The sequence below is a fragment of the Mustela nivalis genome (assembly GCF_964662115.1).
Source record: "Mustela nivalis genome assembly, chromosome: 1".
In the NCBI taxonomy this organism is placed as follows: Eukaryota; Metazoa; Chordata; class Mammalia; order Carnivora; family Mustelidae; genus Mustela; species Mustela nivalis.
Genome location: NC_139020.1, coordinates 3,742,733 through 3,763,430, shown reverse-complemented (window position 1 = coordinate 3,763,430; position 20,698 = coordinate 3,742,733). Strand labels below are relative to the sequence as shown.

General features: G+C 52.2%; 1 protein-coding gene across 1 annotated transcript in view; it reads right to left on the bottom strand.

Moving 5' to 3' along the window:
• The window catches only part of TMPRSS2 (transmembrane serine protease 2), a 302,633-nt gene that overhangs the window by 256,468 nt on the left and 25,467 nt on the right, over positions 1–20,698 (bottom strand). The window lies entirely within an intron of this gene.

The window sequence follows — 20,698 nt, the reverse complement described above, 5'->3', positions numbered from 1 at the left end:
GGAGAGATACTGTGGAGGAAGGATGGGGGTCAGGGAGAGGGACCTAGGAGGGAGCAGGACGCTAACTGTATTTTTCTGTTACCCAAAGAAGGAGATGCTGATCCTAGCTGGCTTGTGGAAGCCTCAGACTTACACAGGCTTTACCTTCCTGCGGGCATATGATAATTCTATATTATTCCCTGTAACAGAGCCTTAGTGCTGCTTTGGAAGCCACCTACTGTCCCCTCCCCCACAGCGCTACTCTTTGGCCAGTGCTCACCTCCAGCCCCCACCCCTTGCCCTTGGGCCTCTTAGGCTGGAAGACCACTGCAGACTCCTCCTTGGCCACATAACCTTGAACCCAGAACTGATCTGGTGGAGCCTGGAGCGGCAAATGGTTATTGATTGTAGCAACGATAACTAACACTTACACGAACCTTCAAAAAATAATTGAGATTTTAAAGATACAAAGATAACTTAGAAGTAAATACAGTGGCTGTTTTGCTGCTGAAAAACAATGAATCGACTAGAAAGTGAGTCACTTGTGGGACGCTGTTTCCGGGACTCAGCAAGAGGCACCTTTCTCCAGACTTCCTCTGCTCCCGAATCTTACTGTACCAGGCTCAGCAACATGAGTGACTAACAGCCCACACTGGTCTAGTAATAAAATACAGCAATTCCTTTTATTTAATTATCTGGTGTTTCACTCAACAAATATTTATGGAGTGTCTGCTGCAGGCTCAGCGTGGGGTTCCTGAGCCCACAACCAGAGCCCACAGCCGCCTCCATAGACAGTCCCCAAGGGCAAGCGCACGGGGCAAAGATCAAGGCCATGGCTGGGTAAACCGGCAAGGCTCTTCTTGGACTTGGCTGGGTTCCTGGTGCAGGCCACTCAACCCACTCTGAAGTTCCATTTTTTTCATCTGTAAAATGACAACAAAGTCCCCTACAGGAGTCAAGAACGGAGCCCAGGCTGCAGACCCTGTGGGGTTAAAGGGTTAGGGTTAGGAGCACTGTTGTTGATGTTAACGGTCACTGGTCCTACGAAAGCCTGGAACCCTTAAGTGTAAAAGTGACTTACAGTCTCAATACTTTAGTGATTATTTGACTGTTGTTTATTTTATAATGCGAGGGGCCAAGCCTTTGTGGCTACGCTGTGGACCATCCAAGAAACCCCAAAGATCGCTGAAATGTAAAAGACACCTTACCGGTTTTGACAGAAAAAAACTTGATATTATATTGAGGTATGTATTTTGTTGTATTATTATGTTTTATTTTGTTGTGCAAATACTTAGCATAAATACATAGCAAGTACGAGTGACAGGTGAAAAGATTTAAAATGAACACGGCAAATCAATTTGTTGAATTGCTTCAAATCACCGGAAGGGCACGGAACATAAAGACTGTCATTTTTTTTTTTTTTACCTGTAACTGTTTTATCACTTGTAAGCTTTAAAAAAATTAATACTAGCATATCATTTTATGTTTGAGATTATGCATATACAAATTGAAATTTGAAGCTTTTAATGTTAGCTTTAAAATACAGTAAGTTAGCGGAATATTAAATAAAAATGTATGTTAAATTGAATTTTCCATTTAATGAGCTGAAGCAATTTTCTTAATAAATAGAAAAACTCATCCATAATTTTATAAGCCCTCGTGTTACCGGAAATGACTGAACCCATTACAGTGTCAATAATTTCTGCCAATGAAAACCTTTCATCAAGCATGAAGTTTCAGTTTTAAGGTATTTTAAGTAAAAACAAAAGTGGACTGACTTAAAGAAAACTCTTGGTTCAAGTTTTGCATCTCAGCCTCCGGAAGTGGTCGTCGTGAACATTAGTGACCGCCTGGAAGATTAGTGACCGCCTCTGTGCACCGCCCCAGGGGTGGCCCCGGCGCGCGGAACTCCGCGCCTCAGTGGGCACCTCCAGGGGCTCGAGGCAGAGGCTATCGGGAGGGGTGACCCCGAGGGCAAGACGCTCGACGAAGTGACGGTCGACCTGTCCGGGAGCGCGGGTGGGGAAAGCAGAGCACGGGGGAGGGCAGGGCAAGCCTCCGGGGACTCTGCCGCCCTTCACGAAAGAAGTGCCAAGTCCTACGCGGGGGCCTGGCCAGCGCTGTTCCGCCGGCGCCCCCCACCCAGCCCAGGGTCCTCCCGGTCCAGTGTGCGCGGCTGGGCGGGGATGTCCCTCACTCGGCGCGCTGCCCCTGCGTATGCCGCGGGAACCCACCGAGCGGGAGGCCCGGGAGCAGGCGGGTGCGGGGCTCTCCTGCGGCAGGGTCCCCGCGCCGGGACCGCGGGTGACTTTGCGGGCCCTGGAACCCGGGGAGAGGGGTCCCTGCCTCAGGATGGCCGGGGGGCTTCAGGGGGCCGGTAGGCGCGGCGTGGCCAGGTGCTGGATGAACAGTGCGGGTGTGTGTCACTCCTGCCGGGAGCGTCTGCCGCGCGCGTTGGTCCTCCCGGGGGTCCCCGGAGCGGCGCGCCGCCCTGACACGGCCCTCCTAGGCCACCGGCTCCCTTAGTCCTGGAGCCAGCCTGGGGCCACCAAGCCCGGGGCCCAGAATGACCCAGCGGCACCAGAATCCCCTGCGGGACCGCCCCCGGGGAAGGGCAGCGGAGCCCAGGGAGCCAGCTCCGAGCCGCGCCGGATCGTCCCCTCCCCGCTCCCCACCTCTCCCTGTCCCCGCCCGCGCCCTGTCCCCTCCCCCGCCCCTCCCTCCGGGAGGCGCCCCCTGGTCCAGCCCCCTCCTGCCGCGCGGGCTCCGCCCCAGGAAGGTGCCTTTGCTCTCCTCCTGCTGCAACTTGCTCGCTGTTCCAGAGAATTCCCTGCACGACTGGAGAGTTACTTGCTGAAGAGCAGAACTTGGTCACCGCTGCGATTCTGCACTCCCGAGCCCCGAACGGCCCGCAGAGCAAGATTCTGCCGCCCGGGGTTTGCGGGGAAGAGAAGGGGAGAGGGACCGACTTCTAACTCCTAGCTCTCAGCAAGCCGGTATCTTCCCTTCCTTTCCTTGAAGGGTAGTGACACACACGTTCCACCGGTCTCAGGCCCACAACGCAGTGATTCAGCATCTCTCCGACACGCTGCGCTGAGCCCGAGGACAGCCACCGGCTGTCCCCACACCGCGCCTTGTCCCTACCATGAGCTCTATTCCCGGTGCTGCGCCTTTCACGCCCTGACTCACTCCCCACCAGGAAGCCTCTGCCTCCTGCTCCCTCCTTCCCCCCAACCCCCAGCCCCCTTCCACTAATGCCCCCCCCCCCACCAGTTTGTTCTGTGTTTAGGGCTCTTTCTCTGCTTTTTTTTTTTTTTTTTTAAGATTTTGTTTATTTATTTGAGAAAGAGAGAGCATGAGAGGGGAGAAGGTCAGAGGGAGAAACAGCCTCCCCATGGAGCCGGGCACCCGATGCGGGACTCCTGGATCCTGACCTGAGCCTCATGACCTGAGCCACCCAGGTGCCCCTCTTTTTCTGCTTTCTGTTTGCTTGCTCATTTGGGTTTTTTTTTTTTTTTTTTTTTTTTTTTTTTTTTTTTAGATCCCACGTATAAGTGAAATCGTATGATATTTGTCTTTCTTGGTCTGACTTAATACTCTCTAGGTCCATCCATATTGTCACAAATGGCAAGATCTCATTCTTTTTTATGGCTGAGTAATATTCCATTGTACATGTATAGCATTTCTTTGTCCATTCATCTCCCCGTGGACGCTGGGATTGCTTCCATATCTTGCCTGTTGTTAATAATGCTGGAATAAACATGCCTTCAAATTGGTGTTTTTGTATTTTGGGGGTAAATGCCCAGTAGTGGAATTACCGGATTGTGGGTAATTCTATTTTTAACTTTTTGGGGACCTTTGCTACTATTTTCCACATTGGCTACACCAGTTTGCGTTCTCACCAGCAGTACAAAGAGGGTGCCCTTTTCTCCACATCTTCACCAGCACTTAATGTTGCTTGTGCTGTTGATTTTAGCCATTTTGACAGGTGTGAGGGGATATCTCATTGTCCTTTGGATTTGCATTTCCCTGATGATGAGTGATGTTGAGCACTTTTTCATGTTGTCTGTTGGCCATCTGGATGTCTTCTTTGGAGAAATGTCTGTTCATGTCTTCTGCCCATTTTTAAATTGGATTATTTGGGTTTTTTGGTATTGAGTTGTATCAGTTCTTTATATATGTTGGATACTACCTCTTTATTGGATATGTCATTTCCAAGTATCTTCTCCCATTTCATAGGTTTTTTTTGTTTTGTTTTGTTGATTTTCCAGAAGCTTTTGTCTTGATGGAGTCGCAAAGTTCATTTTTGTCTGTTTCCCTTGCCTCAGGAGGCATATCTAGAAAAATGTTGCTGTGGTCAATGTCAGAGAAATTACTGCCTGTGCTCTTTTCTAGGATTTTTTTTTAGGTCTCACATTAAGGTCTTTAATCCATTTTGTGTTTCTTTTGTTTGTTTTTGTTTTTGAGAAAGAGCATGCAAATGAGCAGGCTGGGGCAAAGGGTCAAAGGAAAGAGACCTGACCTAGAATTTTCTGGATCTAGGATTTTCGACCATTTAGACTCACTTCCACGTTGGCCTCAATGGTATCCTTCCTCTGGCAAAAATGTCATCAGAGTCTGACCGCCAGAACACCAGAAACAAAACACCAAATCACCTCCTAAGCATCTCTTGATGGAATTCCTACCCCCAGGCCAGCCCCTGGGCCTGTCAGGGTCATTTCCTGTCTGGGTCCCTGGTAGCCCTGCCCAGGGGTTCTTCAGGGAGGTTGTGAAAATGCAAATCTGACTTCATTGTTTCCGGATGCAGAGGGAGCCCCTCTCTAGCCTCACCCTCAAGTCTCTGGTCTCAGTCCCCCTCTCCCCCTGCACCCCCACCCCAAGTCCTCTGCCTGAGGCTCCATGGGGCCTTTGCACCAGCTGTCCTGTCAGTCAGGAAAGTTCTTCTGAGGCCTGCTTTACTCCCACTCTGCCCACCTCTCTGTCTTTCCCTACGTCCCAGACTCAGTTTCCTGGGACCAGCGCACGGGGCATTGTTTATTCGGGCCTGCTGGTGAATGCCTCTTTCCTCTACTCTGGGCTGCTCCTCTGGGAGACACCCTCTTGCCCCCTGTCCAGGTTCATCACTCACCACCACGCTTCCCTGTCCTGGCCGCCCTGGCCTTTCTGTTCTTCTACAATCTGAGCGCCTGCCTTAAACCTCTGCAGGTGCAGCTCCTCTCGGGGGACAGGCTGGTGCTCACCCCAGCAGGCCTCACATGCCTTTTCCTCTTTTGTTCAATGTCACCACCTCCCCGAGGCCTTCCCAGGTGACCCATCCAAAACAGCTTGATGCCGCCCCCCTGAGAGCCGCTCAGGGAGGCTGGAGTGGGGGTAGGACCTCTCTGTTAACACTCCTCCTGAAATGCATGGTGGGTTTGGTTACTCAGGGGTGAGTCCCATGTGCTCGCCGCCCGGAGAGTGCCCCAGAGCCCAGCCCGCAGGATATACTCCCTGAGCCCAAGACTCTCAAGCTTCCTCTGCAGACAGAACCCCTTGTCCTGGGGGACAAAGAGAGGCCCAGCACTTCATTTTTTAGCTAGTTAGGATCAAACAACCTGGGAAGTATTTACGGGAAAACAGTATGGCAGTTTCTTAACAAGTAAAGCATAAAATGATCACACGACCCAATTTCACCTGGTGTCTACCCAGGAGACGTGAAAACAGGAATTCCAATAAAGATGTGTACACAGGCGTTCCTAGCTGCATCATTCACGAGAGCAAATGGTCGGAACAAACAGCCCAAGTGTCCCTGGGTGGAGGGAGGGGTGAGAGCTTGTGGTAAACACACACCGTGGGAGGAAGGGGGTGGCCACCCTCACGCCCGCCGCCGTGTCCCGCAAAGCCTTCCATCTCCCAGGTGAGCACGGGCCAGGAGCCGAGAGCTGGCGGTAGCGCCGACTCCTCTGCACTGTCAAGATCAGGACCCGATCTTGGGTCTGTAATGGTGATCTCAGTGGCAAAGCGGGGATTGGACCCTTCTTACCTACGGCAGGCGGGGGGCCCGGGGTGGTCCAGAAACACAGCCAAGTGGCCCTTTCCAGCAACTTGATGCCTATTTCGAGCCATTTTGCAAAGGCAGAGGTGACTTCAAAAAGCAGGTCAGCAGACCCCAGCAGCGGAGTGGGACCAGACGGTTACCAGCAGCGCCTGATCTACGTTTACTGGACAACGGGGGAGATCGGCTGAGGTAAAGCAGCCGCCAGGAAGACCTGGGGGGCCTCCCTTGCTGAGCTCCTAGCCTTGGGGAGGAGGTGATCACGGATGATAAACCAGGCAGGCCTGGAGGGAAGGGCCCTGCTGGGCAGGGCCTACCTGTGGGGCCCCAGGCCCTCGGTGATGGGCCCGGCGTGGGGAGCCGGGCCCCCAGACCAATTCCTGGGCCCAGGGCACAGGCAGCTGAAAACAATGGGGCAGCGACATTGACCAGAATGTTCCACTCACTCCTGGAGGGGAGCCCTCCGCGTTTTGTCAGGACCGTCTTAAAGCTGGGGGCTGCCCGTGGGGTCTTCAGAGCCGTATGAAGGATCTAGGCAGCCCAACCAAGCGGGCAAGTCTGCAGGGACCCAACCGCAGAGGAAAGGAAAATGGCCGTGTCAGGGGCGAGGCCCAAACCCCGAGAGCCTCCCACAACCCCCGGAGTAGCAGGGGCAGAACTTGGGGGCTGGGTGCCCACAGGGCCTGGTGAGATCCACTGTTTGGGGCTGAACTGTGCCCACCCCCCCGACCCTCCAAGAAGACATGTTGTATTCTTAAACCCTAGTATCTGTAGAGGTGACATTTTTTAAAAAATGGGTTTATTTGTTTGAGAGAGAGGGCATGAGTGATAGAGAGGAGGGGGAGGGGAGAAGGAGGAGCAGACTCCTCACCGAGCAGGGAGCTTGAACTGGGACTCGATCCCAGGACCCCGGGATCATGACCTGAGCTGAAGGCAGAGGTTTAACTGACTGAGCCACCCAGGTGGCCCAAGCTGACATTATTTTTAAATGGGGTCTTTGCAGGTTATCAAGTTAAGAAGAGCTCACTGGGAGGGGGGGCCTTCTGCAGTGTAGGTGTCCCTACAAAAAGGGGATATTTAGACCTATGTGTACAAAGGAGAGATGACATAAAGACGCAGCGGGGGACGGTGGCCATGTGACCTCAGAGAAGTTTCCATAAGCCAACAACAGCTGGCAAAGGCCAGGAGCTGGAGGGGGCAGGAAGGACGCCCCCCACCCCACAGCGCCATCAGGGGGAGCCTGGCCCTGCCGACGCCTGCATCTCGGACTTCTGGGAGAGAACAACTTTCCGTTGGGTTGAGCCTCCAGTTCGTGGTCCGACAGCCTCGGGACACTAACCAACCTCAGACACTAGATCAGTGTCTTTGTCCTAGTTCTAAGGATCCTTATTTTGTCCCCAAAACGGGAGATACTGAATTTCTCTGTGTGCACTCTGGGCTGATGGGAGCTGGTTAATACGTCATCGGGGGTGGGGGGTGGGGGTTTGTGACGTTAACTTTACATGTCATCCTGACCGGCCCACAGGGTGCCCGGATATTTGGCCAGACGTACTGGGTGTGTCTGTGAGCTGTCTTCAATAAGACTAACATTGGAATCAGTGGACTGAGGAGAGCAGCTTACCGGCCCCACGAACGTGGGTGGGCCTCGTTCAATCAGTTGAAGGTCTGGAGGAAGTAAGTGCCTCCCGCCGCCACCTGACGGCCTTTAAACTGAAATAGCGACTCTCCCCGGGGCTCGAGCTTGCCCAATCGCCCGCAGATCTTGGGGCTTGTTAACCTCCAAAGTCATGTCAGCCACTTCCTAATGATAAATGGATGTGTAAGGAAGGCCCTGTGGCCTGGCTCAGGCGGGGCTGTCAGGGCTCCTGCTCAGCTTCAATACTGTTTGCTGAAGCCAGGCCAGTCTTCCCGGCACAAACGGCAGCGTTTTTGCAGGCTGTTTGGCATTTTATATTTTTTTTTAAGATTTTTTGTATTTGAGAGGGGGAGATAGAGCAGGGGGAGGGGCACAGGGAGAGGGAGGACCCCAAGCAGACTCCCCACTCCATGCAGAGCCCGCGGCAGGGCTTGATCTCGGGACCCTGAGATCATGCCCTGAGCCAAAAGCTAGAGTCAGACGCTTCATTGACTGAGCCCCCCAAGGCGCCCGTATTTTGTTTTGTTTTGTTTTGTTTTTTAAGCCATTTCTAAGCCAAGGCAGGAAAGCTTGATGCTACCGTTCAAGGCCGTGAAGTGAGCAGTCAGGGCGGGAGACTCCGCTTGTCAGGACAGGTCCTCTGACAAAAAGAGGCAGAGAAGCCGGGTGCTGTGTTTCTGCCGCGAGCCGGCTGGACCGTGAGGATCCTGAGACAGGCGTCTGCCGGCCGACGGCCTCCCAGCCCTGCCGGCCACTGCGGGGGGCTGAGCTTTCCCACCCACCGGGGCCCAGGATGGGGCTGCCCCCCCCCACCATCCACCATGGGTCACGCCCACCCCAGGGCCTTGGCTCTGCCAACGGGGTCTCTCCTATCGCGGCAGACGATCAGACGTCCCCAGCCAAGACTCTTCTCCCCAAGACATCTATTTGGAAAGGAATGCTCCCCGGGTACTGTTTCTCACACACACCCTGGCGGCTGTGCCAGATTCTCAAGGGAGCGTTTCCATAAGGTGGCCACCTGCCATCTGTGGACGGAGCGTGGGAACTGCAGCCGTGGGGCTGAGGAATCCGGAGGGCCCCTCGGAGGAGGAGTCAGCCCGACTCCAGACCACAGAGCTTTCATTCACTCCATGAGTATTTTTGGCGCACCTGCTGTGGGCCGTGGCTGCTGGGAGGGGGGCAGTGGGCTGGCTCTGCCCTCCCGGGTCGCTCAGTCCAGGTCTGGGTGAAATCCCAGGCATCCTGCCTGAAGGAGGCAGCACTGTGAGCTACTGATGTCGCTCCAGCTCTGCCCCGCCACCTCCCAGCGGCACCCCAGGCTCTCTTGCCTCAGTTTCTCCCTCTGTAGAATGAGAAGGTGATACTAAGGGTCCCTACTCACAGAACTGGGGGATTCATAAATGAATGTGTCCCCAGAACAGTGCATGTCCTGTGCCTGCACCACAGCGGCCTCTGACCGTCTTCCCTCCTGGTCCGTCCCGGCTTCCACACACCCCATAGCCGTGGCCGCATAGAATCACATCACAGTACAGTCAGTGAGGGAGCAAGCTGCAGCCGCTTCCCGCTTCTGTTCCGTGTGACCCATTTCTGTTACCGTATCACATACTTTGTAAAAGCAAAAGGTCAGGGGCCACCCAGAGCCCCATCGTGGGGGACCTTCACTCACCCACACACAGACACGAAGAGGGGGACGGGCCGTCTTGGCCCCCAGCTCTGGAGAGATGGCAGAGATCTCTGTGAACAGAGCAAGCAGAGGAAAGCGTGAGATGTGTGCTGCCCTTTATCCAAGACGGAGCGGGGGAGGCAGAAAAGCAGCCTTATCTCCATCAGCCTCTCTCTCTACCTCTCTACCTCTCAACTCTCTGTCTACCCTCGCTCATCTATCTTCTGTCTAGCTATGTATCTATCACCTCTCAGTTGGCTTCTATTTTAAAAATAAGCAGGGGGAGAATAATCCATGCTTTTGAAGGGTATAGGATGGAGACACAACTTTGCACCCACCTTCTCTTACAGCTTGGGCTTGGGACCCAAGTAAATAGCGCTCACACTTACAAAACCAAATTAACTTTTATTTACTTATTTTTAAAGATTTTATTTGTTCATTTGAAGTAGATACAGAGAGAGCATGAGCCGGGGGAGAGGGAGTGAGAGAGAGAGAAGCAGACCCCCCGCTGAGCAGGGAGCCCGATGCGGGGCTCGATCCCAGGACCCCGGGATCATGACCTGAGCCGAAGACAGATGCTTAACCCACTGAGCCACCCAGTGGCTTTCAAAATTAACTTTCAAAAAGCAAAAATAGAACAACTATATCAAAGGCATAACAAAATTTACCAAAAATAGGAGAAGATGAACCAAGTGTGGATTGGTGCGGTGGTTGGCCTGGCCAACCGGTGGGGCGCCGACGTGGGAATGGGAAGGTTCTTCTAGGAAAAGACAGGACGAACACAAAAGAACTCGGGAAAAGAAAGACCCGCCTCGGGCCTTCCCTAATAGTTACGGGTGGGTGTTTCCGTCCGGGCGGGTGTCGGTGTGGAGGGAGACAACGAAGGGCAGCCGTGTCACGGGGACAGGAGACGTTCGCTGGGAGAGAATGGAAGTTAAGGAGCCCTGAGTCTGCAAGGGAAAGGGCACAGAATAACAAGCAAAATTAATTTAAAAACCTGGCCACGCCAACGTGCTGTGAACTGGGCCGATTATCCATCGCAACGGGAGTCTTTCTGCAGAGGTCGCGGCCGCCAGCGCCCTTCTCTTCCTCCCGGCCCCTCCCGCCAGCTCACTTTATAGGAACAGGAACCCCGCTTCCGCCGAAATGAGCTGCGCCGGGCTCCGCCGAGTGAACCTTGAGGCCCTCCTAAGAGCAGAAGGAGAAGGAGAGTCGGGGCCGCTCACCCGCTCCGCCCACCAGATCGCTTCCTCCCAGCCCGAGGCCCGGGCACATGGTCGCATTTTACTTCTGCCTACTAATTGGAGAGCTCAGAGAACGCCTATTCACTTTTCTATAACAATCTGTCACCTAAAAGTTACGGGACGACAGTGGGTGCGAGTTACATGCCCAACGCTGCGGAACGGGCCCTGCAGAAATCAGGCTCTGCCTGCTTTCCGAGACCGATTCCCGGTCCGACCCCGATCGGAAGTTCTGGAAGGTGCGGGCGGACCCGCGCGGCCATCCCGCCCCAGGGGGTGGGCCGTGCGCCGTCTGGACACGCTCTCCGACCAGAGCCAGCGAGGTTCTGTGGCTGGAGGGAGCTTGGAGGAGAGCGACTTGAATTACATCATCTTGAAATTATTTTCCAACACAGCCCTGCTTTATGACGGCAGGTTTCATGTGGGCTTTAAAGCTTCAGCAAGTGGCGCATTAATTAAATGTTCATTTTTGAATTTGTTGAGAGCAAAGTCAGCATTTATTTTTCAAGAAAATGGCTCAGACCTGAAACCTATCTCATTGGAAGAGGGAAGAGATCACAGGAACGATGGAGAATGCACGAAACATACTAACTTCCATAAAACTTGATCTGCGGACGGCCTCCCTCCTAAGGTCCGAGGGACTTTATCCTGTGTGTGTGCACATGTGTGTCAGTGTGTGTGTGGATTGGTAAGTCTGAGCTCGAGTGCGTGTGCACACATGTGTGTGTGCGTTTGTGAGTGTGCACGTGTGTACATGTGAGCATGTGTAAGTGGGTTAGTGCGTATACATGTGTGTGCATGTGAGCGTGTATAAGTGGGTAAATGTGTGCACGTGTGTGCATGTGAGTGTGTGTACGTGGGTTAGTGTGTGTACGTGTGTGTGCATGTGAGCGTGTGTACGTGGGTTAGTGCGTGTACGTGTGTGTGCATGTGAGCGTGTGTACGTGGGTTCGTGTGTGTGCATGTGTGTGTGCATGTGAGCGTGTGTACGTGGGTTCGTGCGTGTACGTGTGTGTGCATGTGAGCGTGTGTACGTGGGTTCGTGTGTGTACATGTGTGTGTGCATGTGAGCGTGTGTACGTGGGTTCGTGCATGTACGTGTGTGTGCATGTGAGCGTGTGTACGTGGGTTCGTGTGTGTACATGTGTGTGTGCATGTGAGCGTGTGTACGTGGGTTAGTGCGTGTACGTGTGTGTGCATGTGAGCGTGTGTACGTGGGTTCGTGTGTGTACATGTGTGTGTGCATGTGCAAGCCTGAGCCAGAGAGTCCCCACTCAGCCACACCAGACCCCCCCAGCCCAGAACATAGCCAGAAGCACCCCGCACCCACCGCCCACACACAGAGCCCCTCACAGTCCACATCCGGCAACTGGGGGCCCTCGGGAACGGTGACGGCTGGAGCACATGGGGCTTTCCTGTCCCCCAAGAACCTTGAGGGCTGCCGGAGATTTGGGGAGATCTGGGGAGCACCTCCGGTGTGGGACGGAGAAACAATGATGACAGCAGAAGCCGGAGGACGCAGGGCGGACGCGGGCTGGAGGGCGCGGGCACTGACGGCCGGAGACCCGTGACCTCCGTGAGAGACCTCCCGGGACATGTCGCACCTGTGACATTCAAACAGCCGTGGGAAGAGAGAGAATCCAGACACCAGAAAGAACTGGAGGTCTACACACGATGGAGGTTTGACCAGAAAGAACTGGAGGTCTACACACCATGGAGGTTTGACCAGAAAGAACTGGAGGTCTACACACGATGGTCAACACTAAAACGTTTTTGAGGCCAAGGCAGAATCGCGGAGAGCGCGGCCCGAGGCCAGGGGATAAGCCGCCGAGGGAGACGCAGCGCACATCAGCACGAGGCCGACCCCCAACGACGAGGAACCCCAGAGGGAGAGCAGGGAAGACGGTCGGCGGGCAACCATCACGGGAGGAGCGCCAGGCGGTTCCTGGCCAGCAGGGTCCCGTTAACACACTTCATTTCGCTTCATTTCTCAGAGCAGTCTGAAGTTTCTGTTTTGAGATTTTGGAAAAATTGCGCGGAAGGCACAGGATCCCTGCAGACCGTCTTTCCTGCCCCCCTACCCTCCCGCCAGCTTCCTTCATTCCTGGCATCTGGTGTTCATGCAGGTACCTTATCTCCGTTTATGAAGCAGTATTGATAAATGATCATTAACTAATAATTCTTAACGAATGTTTAAATTAACTAAACATTTTATTTATTATTTTTTAAAGATTTTATTTATTTGACAGAGAAAGGGAGAGAGCAGCAGAGACAGAGGGAGAAGCAGGCTTCCCGCTGAGCAGGAGCCCGACGCCGGGTTCAGTGCTGGGACCCTGAGATCATGACCTGAGCCCAAGGCAGATGCTTAACCCACGGGGCCCCCCCAGGCGCCCCCTAACTAAACATTTAAACAAGTAAGTAACTTTGTAAAAGGCTCCCGTTTTTCCGCACGTGTAGATCGGTGTTGAAATGCTATCACTTTCCGTGGAGAGAATTTTCCCGCAACTAGCAAGTGTCCACGGGCAAGCACAGGAAAGGGGAGAGGCGTGGCCGGGAGAGGGAGGCTCCGCCCACACCATTAGGGCCGGTGCCTAGGGCGCTGGCCGGCCAGGGGGGTGCGAGCCCGGAAGCTGGGACACTGACCTGAGGTAGAGACCCAGGACTCGTGCCTGTTCCCCTGCTTGCAGATTCTCTGGATTCTTGTGTAAAAATCCCACCTGTTTACTTTCCTGCGTGACAGTGAGAAGACTCGTCCCCCACGGACATTCTGCAGCCTGGCCACCAGCGTCCCCTGAACCATAGCCTGGCAGGTGCCCTGTCTTCTGACCTGCCCTTGACGCTCCCCGGTTATCACAGAAACCGCTGCGCAAGGGCCACTCATCTCAGCGGCACAGGGCGCCATGCTCCAGGGACGAATGAGGAAGAAATCGAGGGAAACATGAAGACAGTGTGGTTTTTCTAACCTCAACTTGCAAACAAAAGCATCCAGCATGACATCTGTATTACTGCTCAAAAAGACTCCGTGGGGCGCCCGGATGGCTCCGTTGGTTGGGCAACTGCCTTGGCTCTGGTCCTGATTCTGGAGTCCCGGAATCGAGTCCCGCCTCGGGCTCCCCGCTCAGCCGGGAGTCTGCTTCTCCCTCTGACCTTCTCCCTCTCATCTCTGTCTCTCAATCTCTCTCAAATAAATAAATAAAATAAAAATTTTAAAAAGCCTGCTTTAGGGGCCCCTGGGGCGGCTCAGTTGGTTAAGCTTCCAACTCTGGGTTTCAGCTCAAGTCATATGCTCCGTGAGATCGAGCCTGGCATGGGGCTCCACGCTCAGGGGGTCCTGTTGGACTGTCTCCCTCTGCTCCTCCCCACTTTAAATAAATAAATAAAATCATTTTTAAAATAAAACTCCTACTTTAGGGACGCCTGGGTGGCTCAGTCGCTAAGTGTCTGCTTTCGGCTCAGGTCAGGATCCCAGAGTCTTGGGTTCAAGCCCCACATCGGGCTCTCTGCTCAGCGGGGAGCCTGCTTCTCCCTCTCCCACATCCCCTGCTTGTGTTCCCTCTCTCACTGTATCTCTGTCAAATAAATAAATAAAAATCTTTAAAATAAATAAATAAATTTTTTAAAGAAAAGACTAATTAGTATCCAAGATTTCTAAAGTAACATCCACTGTTTTGAATAAATGTAGTGTTCTGTTTCCAACTACTTGCCGGATACATCTGGCATATTTTAAGGCAGTCGTTTTAAATATTTTAGCTTACGGTCCAGATGGGCCCGTATTTCCAGGACTGACTCTCCAAAAACACGCAGGGGTGAGCGGCGCAGCCCCTCCCCGTGCCCCAGGCAAGCCCCCCCCCCCACACACCCACACAGGGGGAGCGGGGCGCCCCCACACGGCAGATGGGCACAAAAGCTTGCATACAGCCATTGGGCAGGAATTGAGAGAGAGAGAGAGAGAGAGAGTAATTGCTGCACAAACTGTACATGTCTCTACACTGAGCGACTCAGCATCCAATTGTGGGCCGAGAGCCAAGGAACAGCCCCATAAAACCCCTCATTACAGGGAAATTCAGGATAGACCGTCACTGTCTTAAAAAATAAAGTGTTTTTAAAAATTAAGCATTCACTTTCTCTGGGGAGTCATCTTAGTTCTTTCTGTGGCTTCGGTAGACTCTAATTAATCACATTTAAAAAAATTTTTTTTTAAGATTTTATTTATTTATTTGTCCGGGATAGAGGAAGAGAGAGAGCGAGCGAGCACAGGCAGAGAGGCCTGGAGAGGCAGAGGGAGAAGCAGGCTCCCTGCGAAGCAAGGAGCCCGATGTGGGACTCCATCCCAGGACGCCGGGATCATGACCTGAGCCGAAGGCAGCCGCTTAACCAACTGAGCCTAATTAATCACATTTTAAAATCGGCCTTCCCAGCATCTTCACAGTGGGCTGCTCTAGTCTCGTCATGTTCCAAGCTGAAAATCCCCGCAAAGCTGATCTGCGCCTCTAGGAAAAGTGCAACAACCCCTCTCTCACCGCCTGTTGGCTCCTGGCTCTAGGAGTTCCTTCCCAGGCAAGCGTTTGCCCCCTACTCATGAACGCACGCTCTAATCTGCAACCTGAACTCATCACAGGGGGATAATTTAATAGAAGATTTTAAAAGACGGTCATTCCTATGTGTCCCTGAAAATCTATACAACGTAGACGTATCAGTCAAGGTTCCATAGAAACAGAAACTGTTGCACAGATAGAAATGATTTCGATAAAAAAAAACATTGCAGGGGCGTCTGTCTAGCCTTGTCACTGGGCCTCGTGACGCGATCTCGGGGCTGTGAGTTCGAGCCCCATGCTGGGTGTAGAGCTTACAGAAATAAAGAACTAAATAAACTTAAAATAACAACAATAACAAACAGGCCAACAAACTTAAACTAGCTTTTAAAAAATAATATTACAATTAAAAATTTGTTTGGATATAAACTTGCAATCATAGATCAGCAGACCCAGATATTTCAAAAGGCGTTTCTACCCATACCCTAATTTCCTCCTGTTTAACAGTCATTTGCAAAGACAAACTCAATGAATATTTAAAAATCTATCCTAAAATGCTAATCGAGGGGCACCTGGCTGGCTCCGTTCACAGAGCACAGGACTCTTGATTTCGGGGTCATGAATTCAAGCCCCACACTGAGCACGGAGATGACTTACAATACAAACATGAATTAAATAAGATTTGAAAAAAATAAAATAAAATGCTAGCTAAACATCTTGGAACTTGAGTTGAACTTGTGAATGCGTGTGTGTGTGTGTTTTGTGAATGTGTGTGTGTGTGTGTGAATGCGTGTGTGTGTGTGTTTTGTGAATGCGCATATGTGTGTGTGTGTGTGTGTTTGAGAGAGTGCACGGAAGAAAATGTTTTCTTTCAGCCGACATTTGCCATGAGAAAAAATTGCTGTGAACAGGGCTCGAATGTGGGAACCACCCTTAGGCCAACCGCAGCTTTTATCACGGGTCACTCGAGCCCAGCCGCGTGCTGCCCGATCTCAGAACGTGCCCACAGGTGTGCTCCCCATTCGGAAGTGAGGTGATCGAGGGTCAGGGACTTTCTGACGGTTCTGACTCGGCACAGATGCTCAGACCTAAGTGGTCCGTGAGTGGACGAGGACCTGCCACTCCCCACATCAGTACAGAATTAGGGAGGTTCCTAGAAAGAAGAAGAAGGCTAAGTTCTCCCGTTGCTGCTGTCCTCGGAAGGCAAGATCAGCCTGATTCTGCACGTGGTCTGAGGCTGCCCCAAATCTGTCAGGCCCACAAGAGTCACCCCAGATTGTAAGATGGGAAGACCTTTCGAGGTACTGTAGCTTTTTGGTAAATGGCTTTCCTTAAGCTAACATCCGGGAGCGGTTCTGCGGTGACATGACATTGGCAAGGGCTCTCCCAGCAAGGAGGAGGCTATTCTCGGGACGGATATCCCAAAGCACACGCACTTGACCGCTAGAGAGAAAAAAAGACCGATTCCTTGAAACGAATGAGAACAGTAACTCTAATAAAATACGCCACTCGCTTAACACCTCCAAACCTTCCTAAAACTTCTAGTTTCTGAGCTTCCATTCCCCCGCATCTCAGCAGCGAGCAATGCCTTTTCCAGACCTTTCTCAAGAGAACTTCACATCAAAGTATAATACATTAACGGGAAAAAGGATTCCTGCCAGACTCGCACACAGTGTCTTCCCCGGGGGCAGCTGGGGGGAAGGCGAGGCTGTGAAGGTGGCCTCGAGGGGCTTCCCCCGCCGCGACCCCCTCTCCTCCCGTCACCCACCCACCTCTGCCTTCCTAGCCCTTCCCATGCGGCGCTCACTCCGCGCTGGACGCGTCCCTGTAGAGTAATGACGTCGCGCTGACGTCACAGCCTCACGCCTTCGGTTCGACTCTGGAAATTACTCACGCTTCCTGCACGGCGGCGATTAATTAGGAGTCACAGGCCGATCTGTCCAGAACAGATCAGCTGTGGGTGCGACACCATCATCCCCCGCCCTCAGATTCAGAAGGAGAAGCGCCTCAAAGCAGAGCACTGTGGTTCTGGAACCTTCCAAACTTCACACGTTGAATGTCCTAATTAAATCCGGACGGCAGAAAAAAGTACTTTACAAGGGTATTTCATTTGTTGACAAGGAAAAAAAAAAAAAGCAATGGACTCTACTGTGTTCTGGAATCTCTTGTTTCTCCAACGCTTAACCATTTCGGCAAACGTTCCTGGACCAGAGGGATGAGCAGGAACGTTCTCCTGAGGACGTGTTTCTCACCCTCAAGGCCTGCCTTGTGCATTATAAAAAGAGCTCCTTGACCGGCTGATGAGTCCCTGGCTGTGAGTGAGGGACCGTCACTCTTCGCAAGGCATCCTGAAAGTGAAAGAAAGATTAGTAACGCAAGCAGTGTTGGCAGTCTTTGTCTCCGCGCACAGCAAGGCGAAGGGAAGGCGAGTGTAAATCGTTCTAGAAACAGAGCAGCAGGTGAGCTAGAGAGCCGGGAAGCTGCGTGCCCCCTGCGGGCCTCATGGGGCTGTGATGAACTTTAGCCTCCTTACAGACTTAATATCCGAGGTCTGCAAACACATTCAGCTCTGATGTACCACAGCGCTTCGGAGGCCGGATGGGTCAGACATTTAAATTCCCCTGGAAAACCGATCAGCAAAGAATTCGAGTTCAAAGGTGAAGGGAGGTCGGTTACAGGCCTAGAGAGGAAAGTAAGTCGCAGATACGCACGACGATGCACCGTTTGCTTGTAAGAAAAAGAGATGGCGTTTAGCCTGCAAAGAAACGAGCTTATTATCTGTGCACAGGCAAAAACAGGACCCGTGGTGAGCAACAGGCCGTTCCCCCTCAGCCTGCCGTCACAGCGGTACGCAGGTGTGGGCCAGGACTCCGCATCCGTGTCTCGGGGCCGCCGTGCCTCCTTCTGGCCCGCACGCGGACGTCTGCCGCCACCGTGCTTCACACACACTCAGTTTCCCTTCGTCACAACGCAGGAAGGTGGCGCAGACTCTCGTGGGACTCGGGAGAGCAAGCATTTTAAAAACATTTCCCTCTCAGAGAGGGTTGGTGACCTTTACTGCCAGAGGCAGGACGAGAGGCAGTATGTTCTAGAAACTCTCCGTGCCTTGTCACGCTTAACTTCCGTGAAAGGGTTCCGAGTTCCTAAGTCACCAGACTTCACCAGCCCACGCGGCCCTCGTCAGGAAGACCCTTCCCGACAATAAGTAAAGCTTAGAGTTTACAGTCAGTATTTGGAACCTCCAAAGGTTCAGAGGGGAGCATGTCTGGAGAAAATGCAGAAGGACCAGGGCTGGTTGGGGCGTTCGTTGGTGGGTGGACAAAATGAGAGGTTATGGGACATTGACTCTACTCGGCTCTTCTTGACCTATAGTAAGGACAGTAGAGGACGCACCCTCCGTCATCCGACATGAAGACGTTGGGGGACAGGAATACTCACATGGTTGAGTGACATTGTGCAATCTCTTCCACTCGCTTCGTTAATAAAAACACATTACATCCGGGCTAGTTCAGCCACCTTTCTGGTCTTGGTTGGAGATCGTGGTGCCAAATTGCAGCTCAGGGCTATAAAACTTGAGCTGGTCCCAGCTGAGGAGAAAGACGCTTGGCTCAACCCTGAGTCACTGGAAACAGGGCTGAGCTGTCCACCACACGGAAGATCTCACAGCAATTTGTACTGCACGCGGGAGGTGCCGGCAAGCCCTGGAGAATCAGACGTCTGCCGGTGCCGCTGAGGAGTCAGTTCAAATATTCAGGCTTTGACTCCACTTGGAGGCAGGGGTGGGGTCGAGGGTTAATTATAACCAGAGCGGGAAAGCTTGCTGACGATGGGAGCCAGTAAAGTCATTTAATTTTGTTGTTGTTGTAGCCTTTTACCTTAAAAAAGAAAAAAAAAATGGGAAAGTCTCTGCGCTGTTTGGTGTCACTTCAAGATGCTGGTGATTTCAGGATAAATCCCGGTGGGTCGCTCTTCATCAGGAGCTGAGGAACGACCTCCTAGTGTGTGTGGTTTTCTCCACCAATCAGGTTCTTGTCCTAAAATTATCTGGCCCAAGTTGGGGGCTAGCAGCTTCCCAAGCCACAATTTCTCCAAAGTCCTGACACTGTTCTAAAGACAGGGGAAGAAACCCGATCCCACAAATATGCCAATTGCAGACACATTAAGCAAAGGTTCTAATGATAGTTCACTGGCAAAGAAGTGAACCCCACAGCTGAGAAACCCCATATCCCCATGACAAGATGACAGCCATCTCAGAAGGTCACTGAGGGGTTAAGTGAGCTCGTGTTTGCAGAGCCCCTGCCCAAGCAAGCATCAACAGGCTACTCTTCCTGTCCCAAACTGGTCTGCTGGATATTTAAATACAATTCTTTTCAGTTACATATTTTTCTTGATGCTTACAAGCTGTATGTAAAAACCAAAAATCTAGTGACAGCTATTTTTTTTTAAAGATTTTATTTATTTATTTGTCAGAGAGAGAGAGAGAGAGAGCAAGAGCGAGCACAGGCAGAGAGGCAGGCAGAGTCAGAGGGAGAAGCAGGCTCCCTGCGGAGCAAGGAGCCTGATGTGGGACTCGATCGACTCGATCCCAGGACGCTGGGATCATGACCTGAGCCGAAGGCAGCGGCTTAACCCACTGAGCCACCTAGGCGTCCCTAGTGACAGCTATTTCTAATTTCAGCTATTGCTAAAGAAGTAGAAAAATCCGTGTGCCGGCTACCAAAGATAACCTGCTACAGAGAAAGGTCTTTACTTGGGATGCCCAGAGACAAAGAACAAGACTAAGAGGCATGGCTGGGTATTTTTTTCACTATGGTCTTTACGGGAAGCTTTCACTTTCTTTCATTTCACCCATCAGGAGTCTCCAAGCCCATGACAGGGAGGGTGCTAGAAAGCTGGACGGTGGTGACTGGGATGTGCCGAGGCCGTCCAGGAAATAGGATTTTTTTTGGACCGAATCCTTCCTCAACAGTGATGTGTACCCCCAGGGTCTTCAAAAATGTATTGCAGCTTCAGACGTTAGACTTACATAATTGTGTCCCATAAATATTATTATTTTTTTGCATTTCTATTATGTGATCTTTTATCATAACGAAGCTCTCTTGTCCACTGGAGTCTTCCCACGGCCGGAAGGGCTTCCTTTAGGATTGCTGTGGTGCCGGTCGGCTGTGCCTCACTCTTTCATCCTTTCTGTGTTTGGGAAAGTCTTTCTTTAGCCACCTTTATTAATTAGTTTTTGGAAGATATTTTTGCTGGGTATAAAATCTATGTTGAAGGGGGGCGCCTGGGTGGCTCTGTCGTTTAAGCAGCACACTCTTGGGTTTTGGCTCTGGTTCTGATCTCAGGGTCGTGAGATCAAGCCCCCCGTTGGGCTCCGTGCTCAGCAGGGAGTCTGCTTCTCCCCCTCTTCTGCCCCTCCCCCTGCTCATGCTCCAGCTCTCTGAAATAAATAAATCCTAAAAAAAAAAAAAGAGTTTATGTTGAGCAGTTCCTTCAACACTTCAAGGATGCTGCTCGCCTCACTTCTGGCTGGCACTATGTTCCTGAGTGGTTGGTCAACATGGTCCTTGTTTGCTGGATGTCACGAGTCTTTTTCTTCTGATGCTCTTAGGGTTT